The following is a 19,261-nucleotide window of genomic DNA, read 5'->3' as shown; positions in this document are numbered from 1 at the left end:
CACAGGACTGGAAAAGGTCAGTTTTCATTCTAGTCCCAAAGAAGGGCAATGCCAAATAATGTTCAAATTACTGCACAATTGCACTCATTTCACATGCTAGCAAAGTAATGCTCAAAATTTTCCAAGTGAGGCTTCAAAATTACATGAACCAAGAACTTCCAGATGTTCAAGCTGGATTTGGAAAAGGCAGAGGAACCAGAGTTCAAATTGTTAACATCTATTGAATCATAGAAAAATCAAGAGAATTCCAGAAAAACATCTACTTCTGCTTGATTGACTACACTAAAGCCTTTGACTGTGTGGATCATAATAAAATGCGGAAAATTCTTAATCAAATGGGAATACCAGACCACCTTACCTGCTTCCTGAGAAATCTATATAAGGGATTTGATTTATGTCATACCTGAATGGTATAGTGGTTTTCCCTACTTTCTTCAATTTTAGTCTGAATTAGGCAATAAGGAGTTCATGATCTGGGCCATAGTCAGTTCCCGGTCTTGTTTTTGCTGTCTGTATAGAGCTTCTCCATCTTTGGCTGCAAAGAATATAATCAATCTGATTTCGGTGTTGACCATCTGGTGATGTCCACATGTAGAGTCTTCTCTTGTGTTGCTGGAAGAGGGTGTTTGCTATGACCAGTGTGTTCTCTTGGCAAAAGTCTATTAGCCTTTGCCCTGCTTCACTCTGTACTCCAAAGCCAAGTTTGTCTATTACTCCAGGTGTTTCTTGATTTCCTACTTTTGCATTCCAGTCCCCTATAATGAAAAAGACGTCTTTTTTGGGTGTTAGTTCTAGAAGGTCTTGTAGATATTCATAGAACCATTCAACTTCAGCTTCTTCAGCATTACTGGTCAGGGTATAGACTTGGATTACTAGGATATTGAATTTGCCTTGGAAATGAACAGAGCTCATTCTGTCGTTTTCGACATTGCATCCAAATACTGCATTTCTGACTCTTTTGTTGACTATGATGTCTACTCCATTTCTTCTAAGCGATTCTTGCCCACAGTAGTAGATATAATGTTCATCTGAGTTAAATTCACCCATTCCAGTCCATTTTACTTTGCTGATTCCTAAAATGTTGATGTTCACTCTTGCCATCTCCTATTTGACCACATCCAATTTGCCTTGATTCGTGGACCTAACATTCCAGGTTCCTATGCAATAATGATCTTTACAGCATTGGACTTTACTTCCATCACCAGTCACATCCACAACAGGGTGTTGTTTTTGCTTTGGATCCATCTCTTCATTCATTCTCTAGTTATTTCTCCACTGATCTCTAGTAGCACACTGGGCACCTACCAACCTGGAGAGTCCATCTCTCAGTGTCCTATCATTTTGCCTTTTCATACTGTTCATGGGTTTAACATGAATGCCTTAACATTCTCAAAGCTAGAATACTGAAGTGGTTTGCCACTTCTCCACTGGACCACGTCTTGTCAGAACTCTTCACCTTGACTTGTCCACTTTGGGTGACCCTACAGGGCATGGATCAAAGTTTAACTGAGTTAGACAAGGTTGTGGTCCATGTGATCAGACTGGTTAGTTTTCTGTGACTGTGGTTTTCATTCTGTCTGCCCTCTGATGAAGAAGGATAAGAGGCTTATGGAAGCTTCCTGATGGGAGAGAAAGACTGTGGCTCAGATCATGAACTCCTTATTGCCAAATTCACACTTAAATTGAAAAAATAGGGAAAACCACTAGACCATTCAAATATGACCTAAATCAAATCCCTTACCATTATACAGTGAAAGTGAGAAACAGATTCAAGGGATTAGATTTGATAGATAGAGTGCCCAAAGAACTATGGACAGAGGTTCATGACATTGTACAGGAGGCAGGAATCAAGACAATCCCCAAGAAAAAGAAATGCAAAAAGGCAAAACAGTTGTCTAAGGAGGCCTTACAAATAGCTGTGAAAAGAAGAGAGGCGAAAGGCAAAGGAGAAAGGAAAGATATACCCATTTGAATGCAGAGTTCCAAAGAATAGCAAGGAGAGATATGAAAGCCTTCCTCAACGATCAGTGCAAAGAAATAGAGGAAAACAACAGAATGGGAAAGACTAGAGATCTCTTCCAGAAAATTAGAGATACCAAGGGAACATTTCATGCAGAGATGGGCACAATGAACGACAGAAACGGTATGGACCTAACAGAAGCAGAAGATATTAAGAAGAGGTGGCAAGAATACACAGAAGAACTATACAAAAAAGATCTTCATGACCCACATAATCATGATGGTATGATCACTCATCTAGAGCCAGATATCCTGGAATGTGAAGTCAAGTGGGCCTTAGGAAGCATCACTATGAACAAAGCTAGTGGAGGTGGTGGAATTCCAGTTGAGTTATTTCAAATACTAAAAGAGATGCTGTGAAACTGCTGCACGCAATATGCGAGCAAATTTGGAAAATTCAGCAGTGACCACAGGGCCAGAAAAGGTCACTTTTCATTCCAATCTTAAAGAAAGGCAATGCCAAAGAATGTTCAAACTACCACACAATTGCACTCATCTCACACACTAGCAAAGTAATGCCCCAAATTCTCCAAGCCAGGCTTCAACAGTACTTGAACCGTGAACTTCCAGATGTTCAACCTGGATTTAGAAAAGGCAGAGGAACCAGAGATCAAATTGCCAACATCTCCTGGATCATCAAAAAAGCAAGAGAGTTCTAGAAAAACATCTACTTCTGTTTTATTGACTATGCAAAAGCCTTTGATTGTGTGGACCACAACAAACTGTGGAAAATTCTTAAACAGATGGGAATACCAGACCACCTGACCTGTCTCTTGAGAAAGCTGTATGCAGGTCAGGAAGCAACAGTTAAAACAGGACAAGGAACAACAGACTGGTTTCAAACTGGGAAAGGAGTACATCAAGAGTGTATATTGTCACCCTGCTTATTTAACTTATATGCAGGGTACATCATGCAAAATGCCAGGCTGGAAGAAGCACAAGCTGGAATCAAGATTTCTGGGAGAAATATCAATAACCCCAGACATGCAGATGACACCACCTTTATGGCAGAAAGCAAAGAAGAACTAAAGAGCTTCTTGATGAAAGTAAAAGAGAAGAGTGAAAAAGTTGGCTTAAAACTCAACATTCAGAAAATGAAGGTCATAGCATCTGGTCCCAACACTTTACAGCAAATAGATGGGGAAACAGTGAAAACAGTGACAGGCTTTATTTTGGGGGCTCCAAAATCACTGCAGATGGTGACTGTCACCATGAAATTAAAAGACGCTTGCTCCTTGAAGAAAAGCTAGACAGCATATTAAAAAGCATTACTTTGTTGACAAAGGTCCACATAGTCAAAGCTATGGTTTTTCCAGGAGTCATGTATGGATGTGAGAGTTGGACCATAAAAAAGTCTGGGTGCTGAAGAAGTGATGCTTCTGAACTGTGGTGTTGGAGAAGACTCTTGAGAGTCCCTTGGACTGCTAGGAGAACAAACCAGTCAATCCTAAAGGAAATCAACCCTGAATAGCCATTGGAAGGAGTGATGCTGAAGCTGAAACTCCAATACGTTGGCCATCTGATGTGAAGAACTGACTCATTAGAAAAGACCCTGATGCTGGGAAAGAATGAAGACAGGAGGGGAAGGGGACGACAGAGGAACTGATGGTTGGATGGCATCACTGACTCAATGGACATGAGTTTGAGAAAGCTCCAGGAGGTCGTGAAGGACTGGGGTGCTGCAGTTCATGGGGTCGCAAAGAGCTGGACAAGACTGAACGACTGAACAACAAGAAGAAATGATAGAAGAATGCCTTATCAACTTGTGGATCTTCTTCTATTGGTTGGTGGTGGAACAGAATTATGTTCTGGAACTCTCAGTCATCATCCTTCTGGTTCCAACCAGTCTGGGGTCTACATGATTGTGATTAGCATGGAGTCACCACTCCACGGCAGAGTCACCATCCTCCATGGGGTGAGGAGTCTTAGTTTTTGCAGAACAACTCAGAGATATGTATCATCTATATCCCTTTCAGTTCAGTTCAGTTGATCACTCATGTCCAACTCTTTGTGACCCCATAGACTGCATGGGGTCCGCTGCCAGGCTTCCCTGTTCATCACCAATTCCCAGAGCTTACTCAAACTCAAGTCCATCAAGTCGGTGATGCCATGCAACCATCTCATCCTCTGTCATTCCCTTCATCTCCCACCTTCAATCTTCCCCAGCATCAGGGTCTTTTCCAATGAGTTGGTTCTTCATATCAGGTGGCCAACATACTGGAGTTTCAGCTTCAGGATCAGTCCTTCAAATGAATATTCAGGACTGATTTCATTTAGGATGGACTGGTTGGATCTCCTTGCAGTCCAAGGGACTCTCAAGAGTCTTCTCCAACACCACAGTTCAAAAGCATCAGTTCTTCAGCACTAAACTTTCTTTATAGTCAAACTCTCACATCTGTACATGACTACTGGAAAAACCATAGCTTTGACTAGATGGACCTTTGTTGGCAAAGGAATGTCTCTGCTTTTTAATATGCTATGTAAGTTGGTCATAACTTTCCTTCCAAGGAGTAAGCGTCTTTTAAATTCTTGGCTGGAGTCACAATCTGCAGTGATTTTGGAGCCCAAAAAAATAAAGTCTGACACTGTTTCTACTGTTTCCACTGACAGTGGAAACACAGAGGTGATGGGACCAGATGCCATGATCTTAGTTTTCTGAATGTTAAGGTTTAAGCCAACTTTTTCACTCTCCTCTTTCACTTTCATCAAGAAGCTTTTTAGTTCCTCTTCACTTTCTTCCATAAGAGTGGGGTCATCTGCGTAGCTGAGGTTATTGATATTTCTCCCAGCAATCTTGATTCCAGCTTGTGCTTCTTCCAGGCAAGCGTTTCTCATGATGTACTCTGCATATAAGTTAAATAAGCAGGGTGACAATATACAGCCTTGACGTACTCCTTTTCCTATTTGGAACCAGTCTGTTGTTCCATGTCCAGTTCTAACTGTTGCTTCCTGACCTGCATACAGGTTTCTCAAGAGGCAGGTCAGGTGGCCTGGTATTCCCATCTCTTTCAGAATTTCCCACAGTTTATTGTGACCCACACAGTCAAAGGCTTTGGTGTAGTCAATAAAGCATAAATAGATGTTTTTCTGGAACTCTCTTGCTTTTTTGATGATCCAGTGGATATTGGCAATTTGATCTCTGGTTCCTCTGCCTTTTCTAAAACCAGCTTGAACATCTGGAAGTTCTTGGTTCACGTATTACTGAAGCCTGGCTTGGAGAATTTTGAGCATTACCTTACTAGCGTGTGAGATGAGTGCAATTGTGTGGTAGTTTAGGTATTCTTTGGGATTGCCTTTCTTAGGGATTGGAATGAAAAGTGACCTTTTCCAGTCCTGTGGCCACTGCTGAGTTTTCCATAGTTGCTGGCATATTGAGTGCAGCATTTTCACAGCATCATCTTTCAGGATTTGAAATAGCTCAACTGGAATTCCATCACCTCCACTAGCTTTGTTCATACAGATGCTTCCTAAGACCCACTTGACTTCACATTCCAGGATGTCTGGCCCTAGGTGAGTGATCACACCATTAGTGAAAGTGTTAGTCGCTCAGTCATGCCCGACTCTTTGTGATCCCATTGACTGCAGCCCATCAGGCTCTTCTATCCATGGGATTTTCCAGGCAGGGATACTGGAGTGGTTTGCCATTTCCTTCTCCACAGGATCTTCCCGACCAAGAAATAGAACCCAGGTCTCCTGCATTGCAGGCAGATTCTTTACCAACTGAGCTACCAGGGAAACCCAAATCAGGAGGACCTAGGAGTCTCATAACTCTATTGCTCTAATCATTCATTCCTTGAGTCTGCTCTTTGGAACTCAGCAAAGACCTAGGAGACTGAACCTTTTTTCCAACAAACAAGAGATGGGACACACAGGAGCTTCTGTACCCTAGAACACCCTACAAAGTCATGCTTGATTTCAATCCCCTCTTTTCTTTGACATTCTTCAATCCTGAGGAGAACAGGAATGAGGCAAAAAAGGAAATAAAGTTTTGAATAAAGAGGTTAAACATAAATAATGCAAGGGAACTCAGTTTTAGGAGGAACTGCTTTCATTAAGAGGAAGAGACTTGAGGGAGGAGCCAAGATGGCGGAGGAGTAGGACGGGGAGACCACTTTCTCTCCTACAAATTCATCAAAACAATAACTGAACGCAGAGCAAACTTCGCAAAACAACTTCTGATTGCTAGCTGAGGTCATCAGGCGCTCAGAAAAGCAGCCCATTGTCTTCGAAAGGAGGTAGGACAAAATATAAAAGATAAAAACTGAGACAAAAGAGCTAAGGACGGAGATCCGTCCCGGGAGCTCTTAGGCGGCATTGCTTGGGGTAGGGTCCGGGCCTGAGTGCCCTGAGGACAATCGGAGGGAGCTTCTGTGAGTTGCCAACATGAACTGTGGGAGACCAAAAGAGAGAGAGTAAATTAACCGGCCCGAACACACTGCCGGCTGTTCGCAGAACAAAGAGACCGAGAGGGTCCAGAGAGGAGCTCGCAGGCTGCGGACCGGCCCAGCTCCACCGGAGGCAGGAGGCAGGAGGCAGGGAGGAGGGGAAGGTCGCGGCGAGACACAGGGCGCAGGCACCCGACCGGCGCGGGCGGGGACTGGGGCTGGGGACGCGGAGGGAAAAAGGCGCGCACCCGACTGGCGCCAGCGGAAACTGAGACTGGGTCCGCGGAAGGGAGGGGGCTCGCCACACCTGGGGAGAGTGCGCCCACCAAGCCCCTCGCTGCCTGGACTGCTCTGACGTTGAAGGCACAGAGAGCAGGCGCAGCTTTTCCTTCCGCGCTTTTGTGGAACACCCGAGGTCTGGAACCTCGCGCAGCGCGGGGCGCGCTCCATATAGAACAGCCGGGAGCCTGAGCGGCGCAGACGGAGAGGGCAGGGTCGGCCCCTCCCGGCAGCGCCAGCCCGTCCCCGCGTCGCCAGCCCGTCCCCGCGGCACCAGCCCGTCCCGGCAGCGCAAGCCCCTCCCCGTGGAGCGACGGAACTAGCTACCTGAATAAGAGTCCACCTCCGCCCGCCTGTGTCAGGGCGGAAATGAGGCTCTGAAGAGACTGGCAAACAGAAGCCAAATAAACAAAGGGAACCGCTTCAGAAGGGACTGGTGCAACAGATTAAAATCCCTCTAGGAAACATTGACTACACCGGAGGAGCCTGTAGATATCGAGAAGCGTAAGCTGGAACGAGGAGCTATCTGAAACTGAGCCGAACCCACACTGACCGCAACAGCTCCAGAGAAACTCCTAGATATAATTTTACTTTTTTCTTTTTTTTCTTTATTTTTTTTTATTTTTTCTTTTTTTCTTTTTTCTTTTTTATTTTTTCTCCTTTATTTTCCTTTAAAATCCCCTATTACTCCCCCATTACTCCTTAACTTTCATTTCCATTGACTTTTACGATTTTTTAATTAGGGGGAAAAAAAATTTTTTTTTCTTTCTTTTTTTTTTTCTTTTTTCTTTTTTTTCTTTTTCTTTCTTTTTTTTTCCTTCCTTTTTCTCTTCTATTTTCTATTTTTCTTTTTCTTTTATTTCTTTTAAAGTCCTCTAGTACTCCTCTACTACTCCTTAATTTTCATTTCCAATACACTATAACCTTACAAAAAAAAAAAAAAGAAGAAGAAGAGAAGCCCTATTTTTAAACCGAAGATTATTCTCTCCCAATCTTGACTCTCTGTTTTCTACCTCAGAACACCTCTATTTCCTCCTTTCCCCTTCTCTTCCCAATCCAATTCTGTAAATCTTTGTAGGGGACTGGGCTACGGAGAACACTCTGGGAACAGACAGCTGTGTAGATCTGTCTCTCTCCTCTTGAGTCCCCCATTTTCTCCTCCTGTTCATCTCTATCTCCCTCCTCCCTCTCCTCTTCTTCATGTGACTCTGTGAACCTCTCTGGGTGTCCCTAATGGGGGAGAATCTTTTTGCCATTAACCTAGAAGATTTCTTATCAGGGCTGTATAGTTGGAGAAGTCCTGAGACTACAGGAAGAATAAAACTGAAATCCAGAGGCAGGAGACTTAAGCCCAAAACCTGAGAACACCAGAAAACTCCTGACTACAAGGAACTTTAAGTAATAAGTGACTGTCCAAAAGCCTCCATACCTACACTGAAACCAACCACCACCCAAGAGCCAATAAGTTTTAGAGCAAGACATACCACGCAAATTCTCCAGCAACGCAGGAACATAGCCCTGAACATCAACATACAGGCTGCCCAAGGTCACACCTAACACATAGACCCATCTCAAAACTCATTACTGGGCACTCCATTGCTCTCCAAAGAGAAGAAATCAAGCTCCACGCACCAGAACACTGACGCAAGCTTCCCTAACCAGGAAATCTCGACAAGCCAATCGTCTAACCCCACCCACTGGGTTAATCCTCCACAACAAAAAGGAACCACAGACCTCCAGAATACAGAAAGCCCACTCCAGACACAGCAATCTAAACAAGATGAAAAGGCAAAGAAATACCCAACAGGTAAAGGAACATGAAAAATGCCCACCAAGTCAAACAAAAGAGGAGGAGATAGGGAATCTACCTGAAAAAGAATTTAGAATAATGATAATAAAAATGATCCAAAATCTTGAAAACAAAATGGAGTTACAGATAAATAGCCTGGAAACAAAGATTGAAAAGATGCAAGAAATGTTTAATAAAGACCTAGAAGAAATAAAAAAGAGTCAATTACAAATGAATAATGCAATGAATGAGATCAAAAACACTTTCGAGGGAACCAAGAGTATAATAATGGAGGCAGAAGATAGGATAAGTGAGGTAGAAGATAAAATGGTGGAAATAAATGAAGCAGAGAGGAAAAAAGAAAAAAGGATCAAAAGAAATGAGGACAAACTCAGGGACCTCTGGAACAATGTGAAACGCCCCAACATTCGAATCATAGGAGTTCCAGAAGAAGAAGACAAAAAGAAAGGCCATGAGAAAATACTCGAGGAGATAATAGCTGAAAACTTCCCTAAAATGGGGAAGGAAATAGCTACCCAAGTCCAAGAAACCCAGAGAGTCCCAAACAGGATAAACCCAAGGCGAAACACGCCAAGACACATATTAATCAAATTAACAAAGATCAAACACAAAGAACAAATATTAAAAGCAGCAAGGGAAAAACAACAAATAACACACAGAGGGATTCCCATAAGGATAACAGCTGATCTATCAATAGAAACCCTCCAGGCCAGAAGGGAATGGCAGGACGTTCTGAAAGTAATGAAAGAGAATAACCTACAACCTAGATTACTGCATCCAGCAAGGATCTCATTCAGGTATGAAGGAGAATTCAAAAGCTTTACAGATAAGCAAAAGCTGAGAGAATTCAGCACCACCAAACCAGCTCTTCAACAAATGCTAAAGGATCTTCTCTAGACAGGAAATGCAGAAAGGTTGTATAAACGTGAACCCAAAACAACAAAGTAAATGGCAACGGGACCACACCTATCAATAATTACCCTAAATGTAAATGGGTTTAATGCCCCAACCGAAAGACAAAGATTGGCTGAATGGATACAAAAACAAGACCCCTATATATGCTGTCTACAAGAGACCCACCTCAAAGCAAGAGACACATACAGACTAAAAGTGAAGGGCTGGAAAAAAATATTTCATGCAAACGGAGACCAAAAGAAAGCAGGAGTTGCAATACTCATATCAGATAAAATAGACTTTCAAATAAAGGAAGTGAAAAGAGACAAAGAAGGACACTACATAATGATCAAAGGATCAATCAAAAAAGAAGATATAACAATTATAAATATATATGCACCCAACATAGGAGCACCGCAATATGTACGGCAAACGCTAACGAGTATGAAAGAGGAAATTAATAGTAACACAATAATAGTGGGAGACTTTAATACCCCACTCACAACTATGGATAGATCAAATAAACAGAAAATTAACAAGGAAACACAAACCTTAAATGACACAATGGACCAGCTAGACCTAATTGATATCTATAGGACATTTCACCCCAAAACAATCAACTTCACCTTTTTCTCAAGTGCACACGGAACATTCTCCAGAACAGATCACATCCTGGGCCATAAATCTGGTCTTGGAAAATTCAAAAAATTTGAAATCATTCCAGTCATCTTTTCTGACCACAGTGCAGTAAGATTAGATCTCAATTACAGGAAAAAAATTGTTAAAACTTCAAACACATGGAGGCTAAATAACACGCTTCTGAATAACCAACAAATAATAGAAGAAATCAAAAAAGAAATCAAAATATGTATAGAAATGAATGAAAATGAAAACACAACAACCCAAAACCTATGGGACACTGTAAAAGCAGTGCTAAGGGGAAGGTTCATTGCATTACAGGCTTACATCAAGGAACAGGAAAAAAACCAATTAAATAACCTAACTCTACACCTAAAGCAATTAGAGAAGGAAGAAATGAAGAACCCCAGAGTGAGCAGAAGGAAAGAAATCTTAAAAATCAGGGCAGAAATAAATGCAAAAGAAACTAAAGAGACCATAGCAAAAATCAACAAATCTAAAAGCTGGTTTTTTGAAAAAATAAACAAAATTGACAAACCATTAGCAAGACTCATTAAGAAACAAAGAGAGAAAAACCAAATTAACAAAATTAGAAATGAAAATGGAGAGATCACAACAGACAACACTGAAATACAAAGGATCATAAGAGACTACTACCAGCAGCTCTATGCCAATAAAATGGACAACTTGGATGAAATGGACAAATTCTTAGAAAAGTATAACTTTCCAAAACTGAACCAGGAAGAAATAGAAGATCTTACCAGACCCATCACAAGCAAGGAAATCGAAACTGTCATCAAAAATCTTCCAGCAAACAAAAGCCCAGGACCAGATGGCTTCACAGCTGAATTCTACCAAAAATTTAGAGAAGAGCTAACACCTATCTTACTCAAACTCTTCCAGAAAATTGCAGAAGAAGGTAAGCTTCCAAACTCATTCTATGAGGCCACCATCACCCTCATTCCAAAACCAGAAAAAGATGCCACAAAAAAAGAAAACTACAGGCCAATATCACTGATGAACATAGATGCAAAAATCCTTAACAAAATTCTAGCAAACAGAATCCAACAACATATTAAAAAAATCATACACCATGACCAAGTGGGCTTTATCCCACGAATGCAAGGATTCTTTAATATCCGCAAATCAATCAATGTAATACACCACATTAACAAATTGAAAGATAAAAACCATATGATTATCTCAATAGATGCAGAGAAAGCCTTTGACAAAATTCAACACTCATTTATGATTAAAACTCTCCAAAAAGCAGGAATAGAAGGAACATACCTCAACATAATAAAAGCTATATATGACAAACCCACAGCAAGCATCAGCCTCAATGGTGAAAAATTGAAGGCATTTCCCCTGAAATCAGGAACAAGACAAGGGTGCCCACTCTCACCACTACTATTCAACATAGTGTTGGAAGTTCTGGCCACAGCAATCAGAGCAGAAAAAGAAGTAAAAGGAATCCAGATAGGAAAAGAAGAAGTAAAACTCTCACTGTTTGCAGATGACATGATCCTCTACATAGAAAACCCCAAAGACTCTACCAGAAAATTACTAGAGCTAATCAATGAATATAGTAAAGTTGCAGGATATAAAATTAACACACAGAAATCCCTTGCATTCCTATATACTAACAATGAAAAAACAGAAAGAGAAATTAAGGAAACAATACCATTCACCATTGCAACAAAAAGAATAAAATACTTAGGAGTATATCTACCTAAAGAAACAAAAGACCTATACATAGAAAACTATAAAACACTGATGAAAGAAATCAAAGAGGACACAAACAGGTGGAGAAACATACCGTGTTCATGGATTGGAAGAATCAATATTGTCAAAATGGCTATTCTACCCAAAGCAGTCTATAGATTCAATGCAATCCCTATCAAGCTACAAAGGTATTTTTCACAGAACTAGAACAAATCGTTTCACAATTTGTATGGAAATACAAAAAACCTCGAATAGCCAAAGTAATCTTGAGAAAGAAGAATGGAACTGGAGGAATCAACCTGCCTGACTTCAGACTCTACTACAAAGCCACAGTCATCAAGACAGTATGGTACTGGCACAAAGACAGAAATATAGATCAATGGAACAGAATAGAAAGCCCAGAGATAAATCCACGAACCTATGGACACCTTATCTTTGACAAAGGAGGCAAGGATATACAATGGAAAAAAGACAACCTCTTTAACAAGTGGTGCTGGGAAAACTGGTCAACCACTTGTAAAAGAATGAAACTAGAACACTTTCTAACACCATACACAAAAATAAACTCAAAATGGATTAAAGATCTAAATGTAAGACCAGAAACTATAAAACTCCTAGAGGAGAACATAGGCAAAACACTCTCCGACATAAATCACAGCAAGATCCTCTATGACCCACCTCCCAGAATATTGGAAATAAAAGCAAAACTAAACAAATGGGACCTAATGAAACTCAAAAGCTTTTGCACTACAAAGGAAACTATAAGTAAGGTGAAAAGACAGCCCTCAGATTGGGAGAAAATAATAGCAAATGAAGAAACAGACAAAGGATTAATCTCAAAAATATACAAGCAACTCCTGCAGCTCAATTCCAGAAAAATAAATGACCCAATCAAAAAATGGGCCAAAGAACTAAACAGACATTTCTCCAAAGAAGACATACAGATGGCTAACAAACACATGAAAAGATGCTCAACATCACTCATTATCAGAGAAATGCAAATCAAAACCACAATGAGGTACCATTACACGCCAGTCAGGATGGCTGCTATCCAAAAGTCTACAAGCAATAAATGCTGGAGAGGGTGTGGAGAAAAGGGAACCCTCTTACACTGTTGGTGGGAATGCAAACTAGTACAGCCGCTATGGAAAACAGTGTGGAGATTTCTTAAAAAAACTGGAAATAGAACTGCCATATGAGCCAGCAATCCCACTTCTGGGCATACACACTGAGGAAACCAGATCTGAAAGAGACACGTGCACCCCAATGTTCATCGCAGCACTGTTTATAATAGCCAGGACATGGAAGCAACCTAGATGCCCATCAGCAGATGAATGGATAAGGAAGCTGTGGTACATATACACCATGGAATATTACTCAGCCATTAAAAAGAATTCATTTGAACCAGTCCTAATGAGATGGATGAAGCTGGAGCCCCTTATACAGAGTGAAGTAAGCCAGAAAGATAAAGAACATTACAGCATACTGACACATGTATATGGAATTTAGAAAGGTGATAACGATAATCCTATATGCAGAACAGAAAAAGAGACACAGAAATACAGAACAGACTTTTGAACTTTGTGGGAGAATGTGAGGGTGGGATATTTCAAAAGAACAGCATGTATACTATCTATGGTGAAACAGATCACCAGCCCAGGTGGGATGCACGAGACAAGTGCTCCGGCCTGGTGCACTGGGAAGACACAGAGGAATCGGGTGGAGAGGGAGGTGGGAGGGGGCATCGGGATTGGGAATACATGTAAATCCATGGCTGATTCATATCAATGTATGACAAAACCCACTGGAAAAAAAAAATAAATAAATAAATAAAAAAAAAAGAGGAAGAGACTTTCAATTTGATTTATAAGGCTAGAATAATCCTGATACCAAAATCTGTATATAGAGTATAGTTGACTCCATTTGCTCAGGCCACTGCTTATCTATAAATTTTAAACCAATGTGGATAAAGCCAACGCAGACTCAATGAAGCCAACATATTTTTTTTTCCAATCTAGTCACCAATGCTTTAAAAGTAATCAAAAAGCTGTTGGTCATGACATTTGGCTCCACCACAAAACAATGGCGTTGGGAGCAACAGTGATACCGCTTTACAACTTTCCCATAATTAGTAATCATATTTTAAATAAATCATTTCTCCCAAAAAACAGAATTACCAGAAAGCTTTATCCACGCCAAAGACCCAGAAATTAGTATAAAAAATAGTAAGTTTTTCTTACACTTTTATAGAAATCATACTCAAGTAATCAAACCAGTTTATCCAAAATGACTATTACATGCAAACCAAGCTAAAAAGTCAGTTTGGCACCAGAAATAGTTACAGGCATTTCCTACGTATTTCTCTTATGTCATATAGGTGGAATTTCAACAGCAACAAACTTCCCTTTCAAATAAACATCAAAGCTTGGCCCTTAGCACTGACTGCATTTTAACCAGGAATAGCTACAATGAGTATCACCTCATAAGTGGACACTCACAGTGCTATGATGCAAATTGTGTTTTGACAATTTAACAAAAAAAAAGATTTCACAAAGGTCTTCTGTCTTTGCATTGACAACAGATTGATACTATAGGAACAAACAGTGCATACTTCACTGAACTGTTTGTGGTTGACTGGTGTTTTTGGTAATATAATGAAATATAATATAAAGAAATGTGGTTTTGCCACTTTTGCTTACACAAGTTTTAAGCACAACCGTGTAAGAGGTATACAGAAAGCCAGCTAGAAGCTGTCTGTCAAAAAAGCAAAAAGGTAGCTGTGCATTCGTATGTGTGTTTATTTCAGCAGAGCTATTTCCCTTTTAGGTTCTGTATTTTTTTTTTTTTTTTATTAGTTGGAGGCTAATTACTTCACAACATTTCAGTGGGTTTTGTCATACATTGATATGAATCAGCCATAGATTTACACGTATTCCCCATCCCGATCCCCCCTCCCACCTCCCTCTCCACCCGATTCCTCTGGTCTTCCCAGTGCACCAGGCCGGAGCACTTCTCTCATGCATCCCACCTGGGCTGGTGATCTGTTTCACCATAGATAGTATACATGCTGTTCTTTTGAAACATCCCACCCTCAACTTCTCCCACAGAGTTCAAAAGTCTGTTCTGTATTTCTCTGTCTCTTTATCTGTTTTGCATATAGGGCTATCGTTACCATCTTTCTAAATTCCATATATATGTGTTAGTATGCTGTAATGTTCTTTATCTTTCTGGCTTACTTCACTCTGTATAAGGGGCTCCAGTTTCATCCATCTCATTAGGACTGACTCAAATGAATTCTTTTTAATGGCTGAGTAATATTCCATGGTGTATATGTACCACAGCTTCCTTATCCATTCATCTGCTGATGGGCATCTAGGTTGCTTCCATGTCCTGGCTATTATAAACAGTGCTGCGATGAACATTGGGGTGCACGTGTCTCTTTCAGATCTGGTTTCCTCAGTGTGTATGCCCAGAAGTGGGATTGCTGGGTCATAAGGCAGTTCTATTTCCAATTTTTTAAGAAATCTCCACACTGTTTTCCATAGCGGCTGTGCTAGTTTGCATTCCCACCAACAGTGTAAGAGGGTTCCCTTTTCTCCACACCCTCTCCAGCATTTATTGCTTGTAGACTTTTGGAGAGCAGCCATCCTGACTGGCGTGTAATGGTACCTCACTGTGGTTTTGATTTGCATTTCTCTAATAATGAGTGATGTTGAGCATCTTTTCATGTCTTTGTTAGCCATCTGTATGTCTTCTTTGGAGAAATGTCTGTTTAGTTCTTTGGCCCATTTTTTGATTGGGTCATTTATTTTTCTGGAATTGAGCTGCAGGAGTTGCTTGTATATTTTTGAGATTAATCCTTTGTCTGTTGCTTCATTTGCTATTATTTTCTCCCAATTTGAGGGCTGTCTTTTCACCTTACTTATAGTATCCTTTGTTGTGCAAAAGCTTTTGAGTTTCATTAGGTGCCATTTGTTTATTTTTGCTTTTATTTCCAATATTCTGGGGGGTGGGTCATAGAGGATCTTGCTGTGATTTATGTCGGAGAGTGTTTTGCCTACGTTCTCCTCTAGGAGTTTTATAGTTTCTGGTCTTACATTTAGATCTTTAATCCATTTTGAGTTTATTTTTGTGTATGGTGTTAGAAAGTGTTCTAGTTTCATTCTTTTACAAGTGGTTGACCAGTTTTCCCAGCACCACTTGTTAAAGAGGTTGTCTTTTTTCCATTGTATATCCTTGCCTCCTTTGTCAAAGATAAGGTGTCCATAGGTTCGTGGATTTATCTCTGGGCTTTCTATTCTGTTCCATTGATCTATATTTCTGTCTTTGTGCCAGTACCATACTGTCTTGATGACTGTGGCTTTGTAGTAGAGTCTGAAGTCAGGCAGGTTGATTCCTCCAGTTCCATTCTTCTTTCTCAAGATTACTTTGGCTATTCGAGGTTTTTTGTATTTCCATACAAATTGTGAAACGATTTGTTCTAGTTCTGTGAAAAATACCTTTGTAGCTTGATAGGGATTGCATTGAATCTATAGACTGCTTTGGGTAGAATAGCCATTTTGACAATATTGATTCTTCCAATCCATGAACACGGTATGTTTCTCCATCTGTTTGTGTCCTCTTTGATTTCTTTCATCAGTGTTTTATAGTTTTCTATGTATAGGTCTTTTGTTTCTTTAGGTAGATATACTCCTAAGTATTTTATTCTTTTTGTTGCAATGGTGAATGGTATTGTTTCCTTAATTTCTCTTTCTGTTTTTTCATTGTTAGTATATAGGAATGCAAGGGATTTCTGTGTGTTAATTTTATATCCTGCAAATTTACTATATTCATTGATTAGCTCTAGTAATTTTCTGGTAGAGTCTTTGGGGTTTTCTATGTAGAGGATCATGTCATCTGCAAACAGTGAGAGTTTTACTTCTTCTTTTCCTATCTGGATTCCTTTTACTTCTTTTTCTGCTCTGATTGCTGTGGCCAGAACTTCCAACACTATGTTGAATAGTAGTGGTGAGAGTGGGCACCCTTGTCTTGTTCCTGATTTCAGGGGAAATGCTTTCAATTTTTCACCATTGAGGCTGATGCTTGCTGTGGGTTTGTCATATATAGCTTTTATTATGTTGAGGTATGTTCCTTCTATTCCTGCTTTTTGGAGAGTTTTAATCATAAATGAGTGTTGAATTTTGTCAAAGGCTTTCTCTGCATCTATTGAGATAATCATATGGTTTTTATCTTTCAATTTGTTAATGTGGTGTATTACATTGATTGATTTGCGGATATTAAAGAATCCTTGCATTCGTGGGATAAAGCCCACTTGGTCATGGTGTATGATTTTTTTAATATGTTGTTGGATTCTGTTTGCTAGAATTTTGTTAAGGATTTTTGCATCTATGTTCATCAGTGATATTGGCCTGCAGTTTTCTTTTTTTGTGACATCTTTGTCTGGTTTTGGAATGAGGGTGATGGTGGCCTCATAGAATGAGTTTGGAAGCTTACCTTCAGCTGCAATTTTCTGGAAGAGTTTGAGTAAGATAGGTGTTAGCCTTTCTTTAAATTTTTCGTAGAATTCAGCTGTGAAGCCATCTGGTCCTGGGCTTTTGTTTGCTGGAAGATTTTTGATGACAGTTTCGATTTCCTTGCTTGTGATGGGTCTGTTAAGATCTTCTATTTCTTCCTGGTTCAGTTTTGGAAAGTTATACTTTTCTAAGAATTTGTCCATTTCATCCAAGTTGTCCATTTTATTGACATAGAGCTGCTGGTAGTAGTCTCTTTTGATCCTTTGTATTTCAGTGTTGTCTGTTGTGATCTCTCCATTTTCATTTCTAATTTTGTTAATTTGGTTCTTCTCCCTTTGTTTCTTAATGAGTCTTGCTAATGGTTTGTCATTTTGTTTATTTTTTCAAAAAACCAGCTTTTAGCTTTGTTGATTTTTGCTATGGTCTCTTTAGTTTCCTTTGCATTTATTTCTGCCCTGATTTTTAAGATTTCTTTCCTTCTGCTAACCCTGGGGTTCTTCATTTCTTCCTTCTCTAATTGCTTTAGGTGTAGAGTTAGGTTATTTAATTGGTTTTTTCCTTGTTTCTTGATGTAAGCCTGTAATGCAATGAACCTTCCCCTTAGCACTGCTTTTACAGTGTCCCATAGGTTTTGGGTTGTTGTGTTTTCATTTTCATTCATTTCTATACATATTTTTATTTCTTTTTTGATTTCTTCTATTATTTGTTGGTTATTCAGAAGCGTGTTATTTAGCCTCCATATGTTTGAATTTTTAACAATTTTTTTCCTGTAATTGAGACCTAATCTTACTGCACTGTGGTCAGAAAAGATGACTGGAATGATTTCAAATTTTTTGAATTTTCCAAGACCAGATTTATGGCCCAGGATGTGATCTATTCTGGAGAAGGTTCCGTGTGCACTTGAGAAAAAGGTGAAGTTGATTCTTTTAGGGTGAAATGTCCTATAGATATCAATTAGGTCTAGCTGGTCCATTGTGTCATTTAAGGTTTGTGTTTCCTTGTTAATTTTCTGTTTAGTTGATCTATCCATAGTTGTGAGTGGAGTATTAAAGTCTCCCACTCTTATTGTGTTACTCTTAATTTCCTCTTTCATACTCGTTAGTGTTTGCCGTACACATTGCGGTGCTCCTATGTTGGGTGCATATATATTTATAATTGTTATATCTTCTTCTTGGATTGATCCTTTGATCATTATGTAGTGTCCTTCTTTGTCTCTTTTCACATCCTTTATTTGAAAGTCTATTTTATCTGATATGAGTATTGCGACTCCTGCTTTCTTTTGGTCTCTGTTTGCATGAAATATTTTTTTCCAGCCCTTCACTTTTAGTCTGTATGTGTCTCTTGTTTTGAGGTGGGTCTCTTGTAGACAGCATATATAGGGGTCTTGTTTTTGTATCCATTCAGCCAATCTTTGTCTTTTGGTTGGGGCATTCAACCCATTTACATTTAGGGTAATTATTGATAGGTGTGGTCCTGTTGCCATTTACTTTGTTGTTTTGGGTTCACGTTTATACAACCTTTCTGCATTTCCTGTCTAGAGAAGATCCTTTAGCATTTGTTGAAGAGCTGGTTTGGTGGTGCTGAATTCTCTCAGCTTTTGCTTATCTGTAAAGCTTTTGAATTCTCCTTCATATCTGAATGAGATCCTTGCTGGATGCAGTAATCTAGGTTGTAGGTTATTCTCTTTCATTACTTTCAGTATGTCCTGCCATTCCCTTCTGGCCTGGAGGGTTTCTATTGATAGATCAGCTGTTATCCTTATGGGAATCCCTCTGTGTGTTATTTGTTGTTTCTCCCTTGCTGCTTTTAATATTTGTTCTTTGTGTTTGATTAATATGTGTCTTGGGGTGTTTCGCCTTGGGTTTATCCTGTTTGGGACTCTCTGGGTCTCTTGGACTTGGGTAGCTATTTCCTTCCCCATTTTAGGGAAGTTTTCAGCTATTATCTCCTCGAGTATTTTCTCATGGCCTTTCTTTTTGTCTTCTTCTTCTGGAACT

This window comes from Dama dama, chromosome X, assembly GCF_033118175.1.
Source record: "Dama dama isolate Ldn47 chromosome X, ASM3311817v1, whole genome shotgun sequence".
NCBI lineage: Eukaryota > Metazoa > Chordata > Mammalia > Artiodactyla > Cervidae > Dama > Dama dama.
This window is presented reverse-complemented; position numbering follows the sequence as displayed.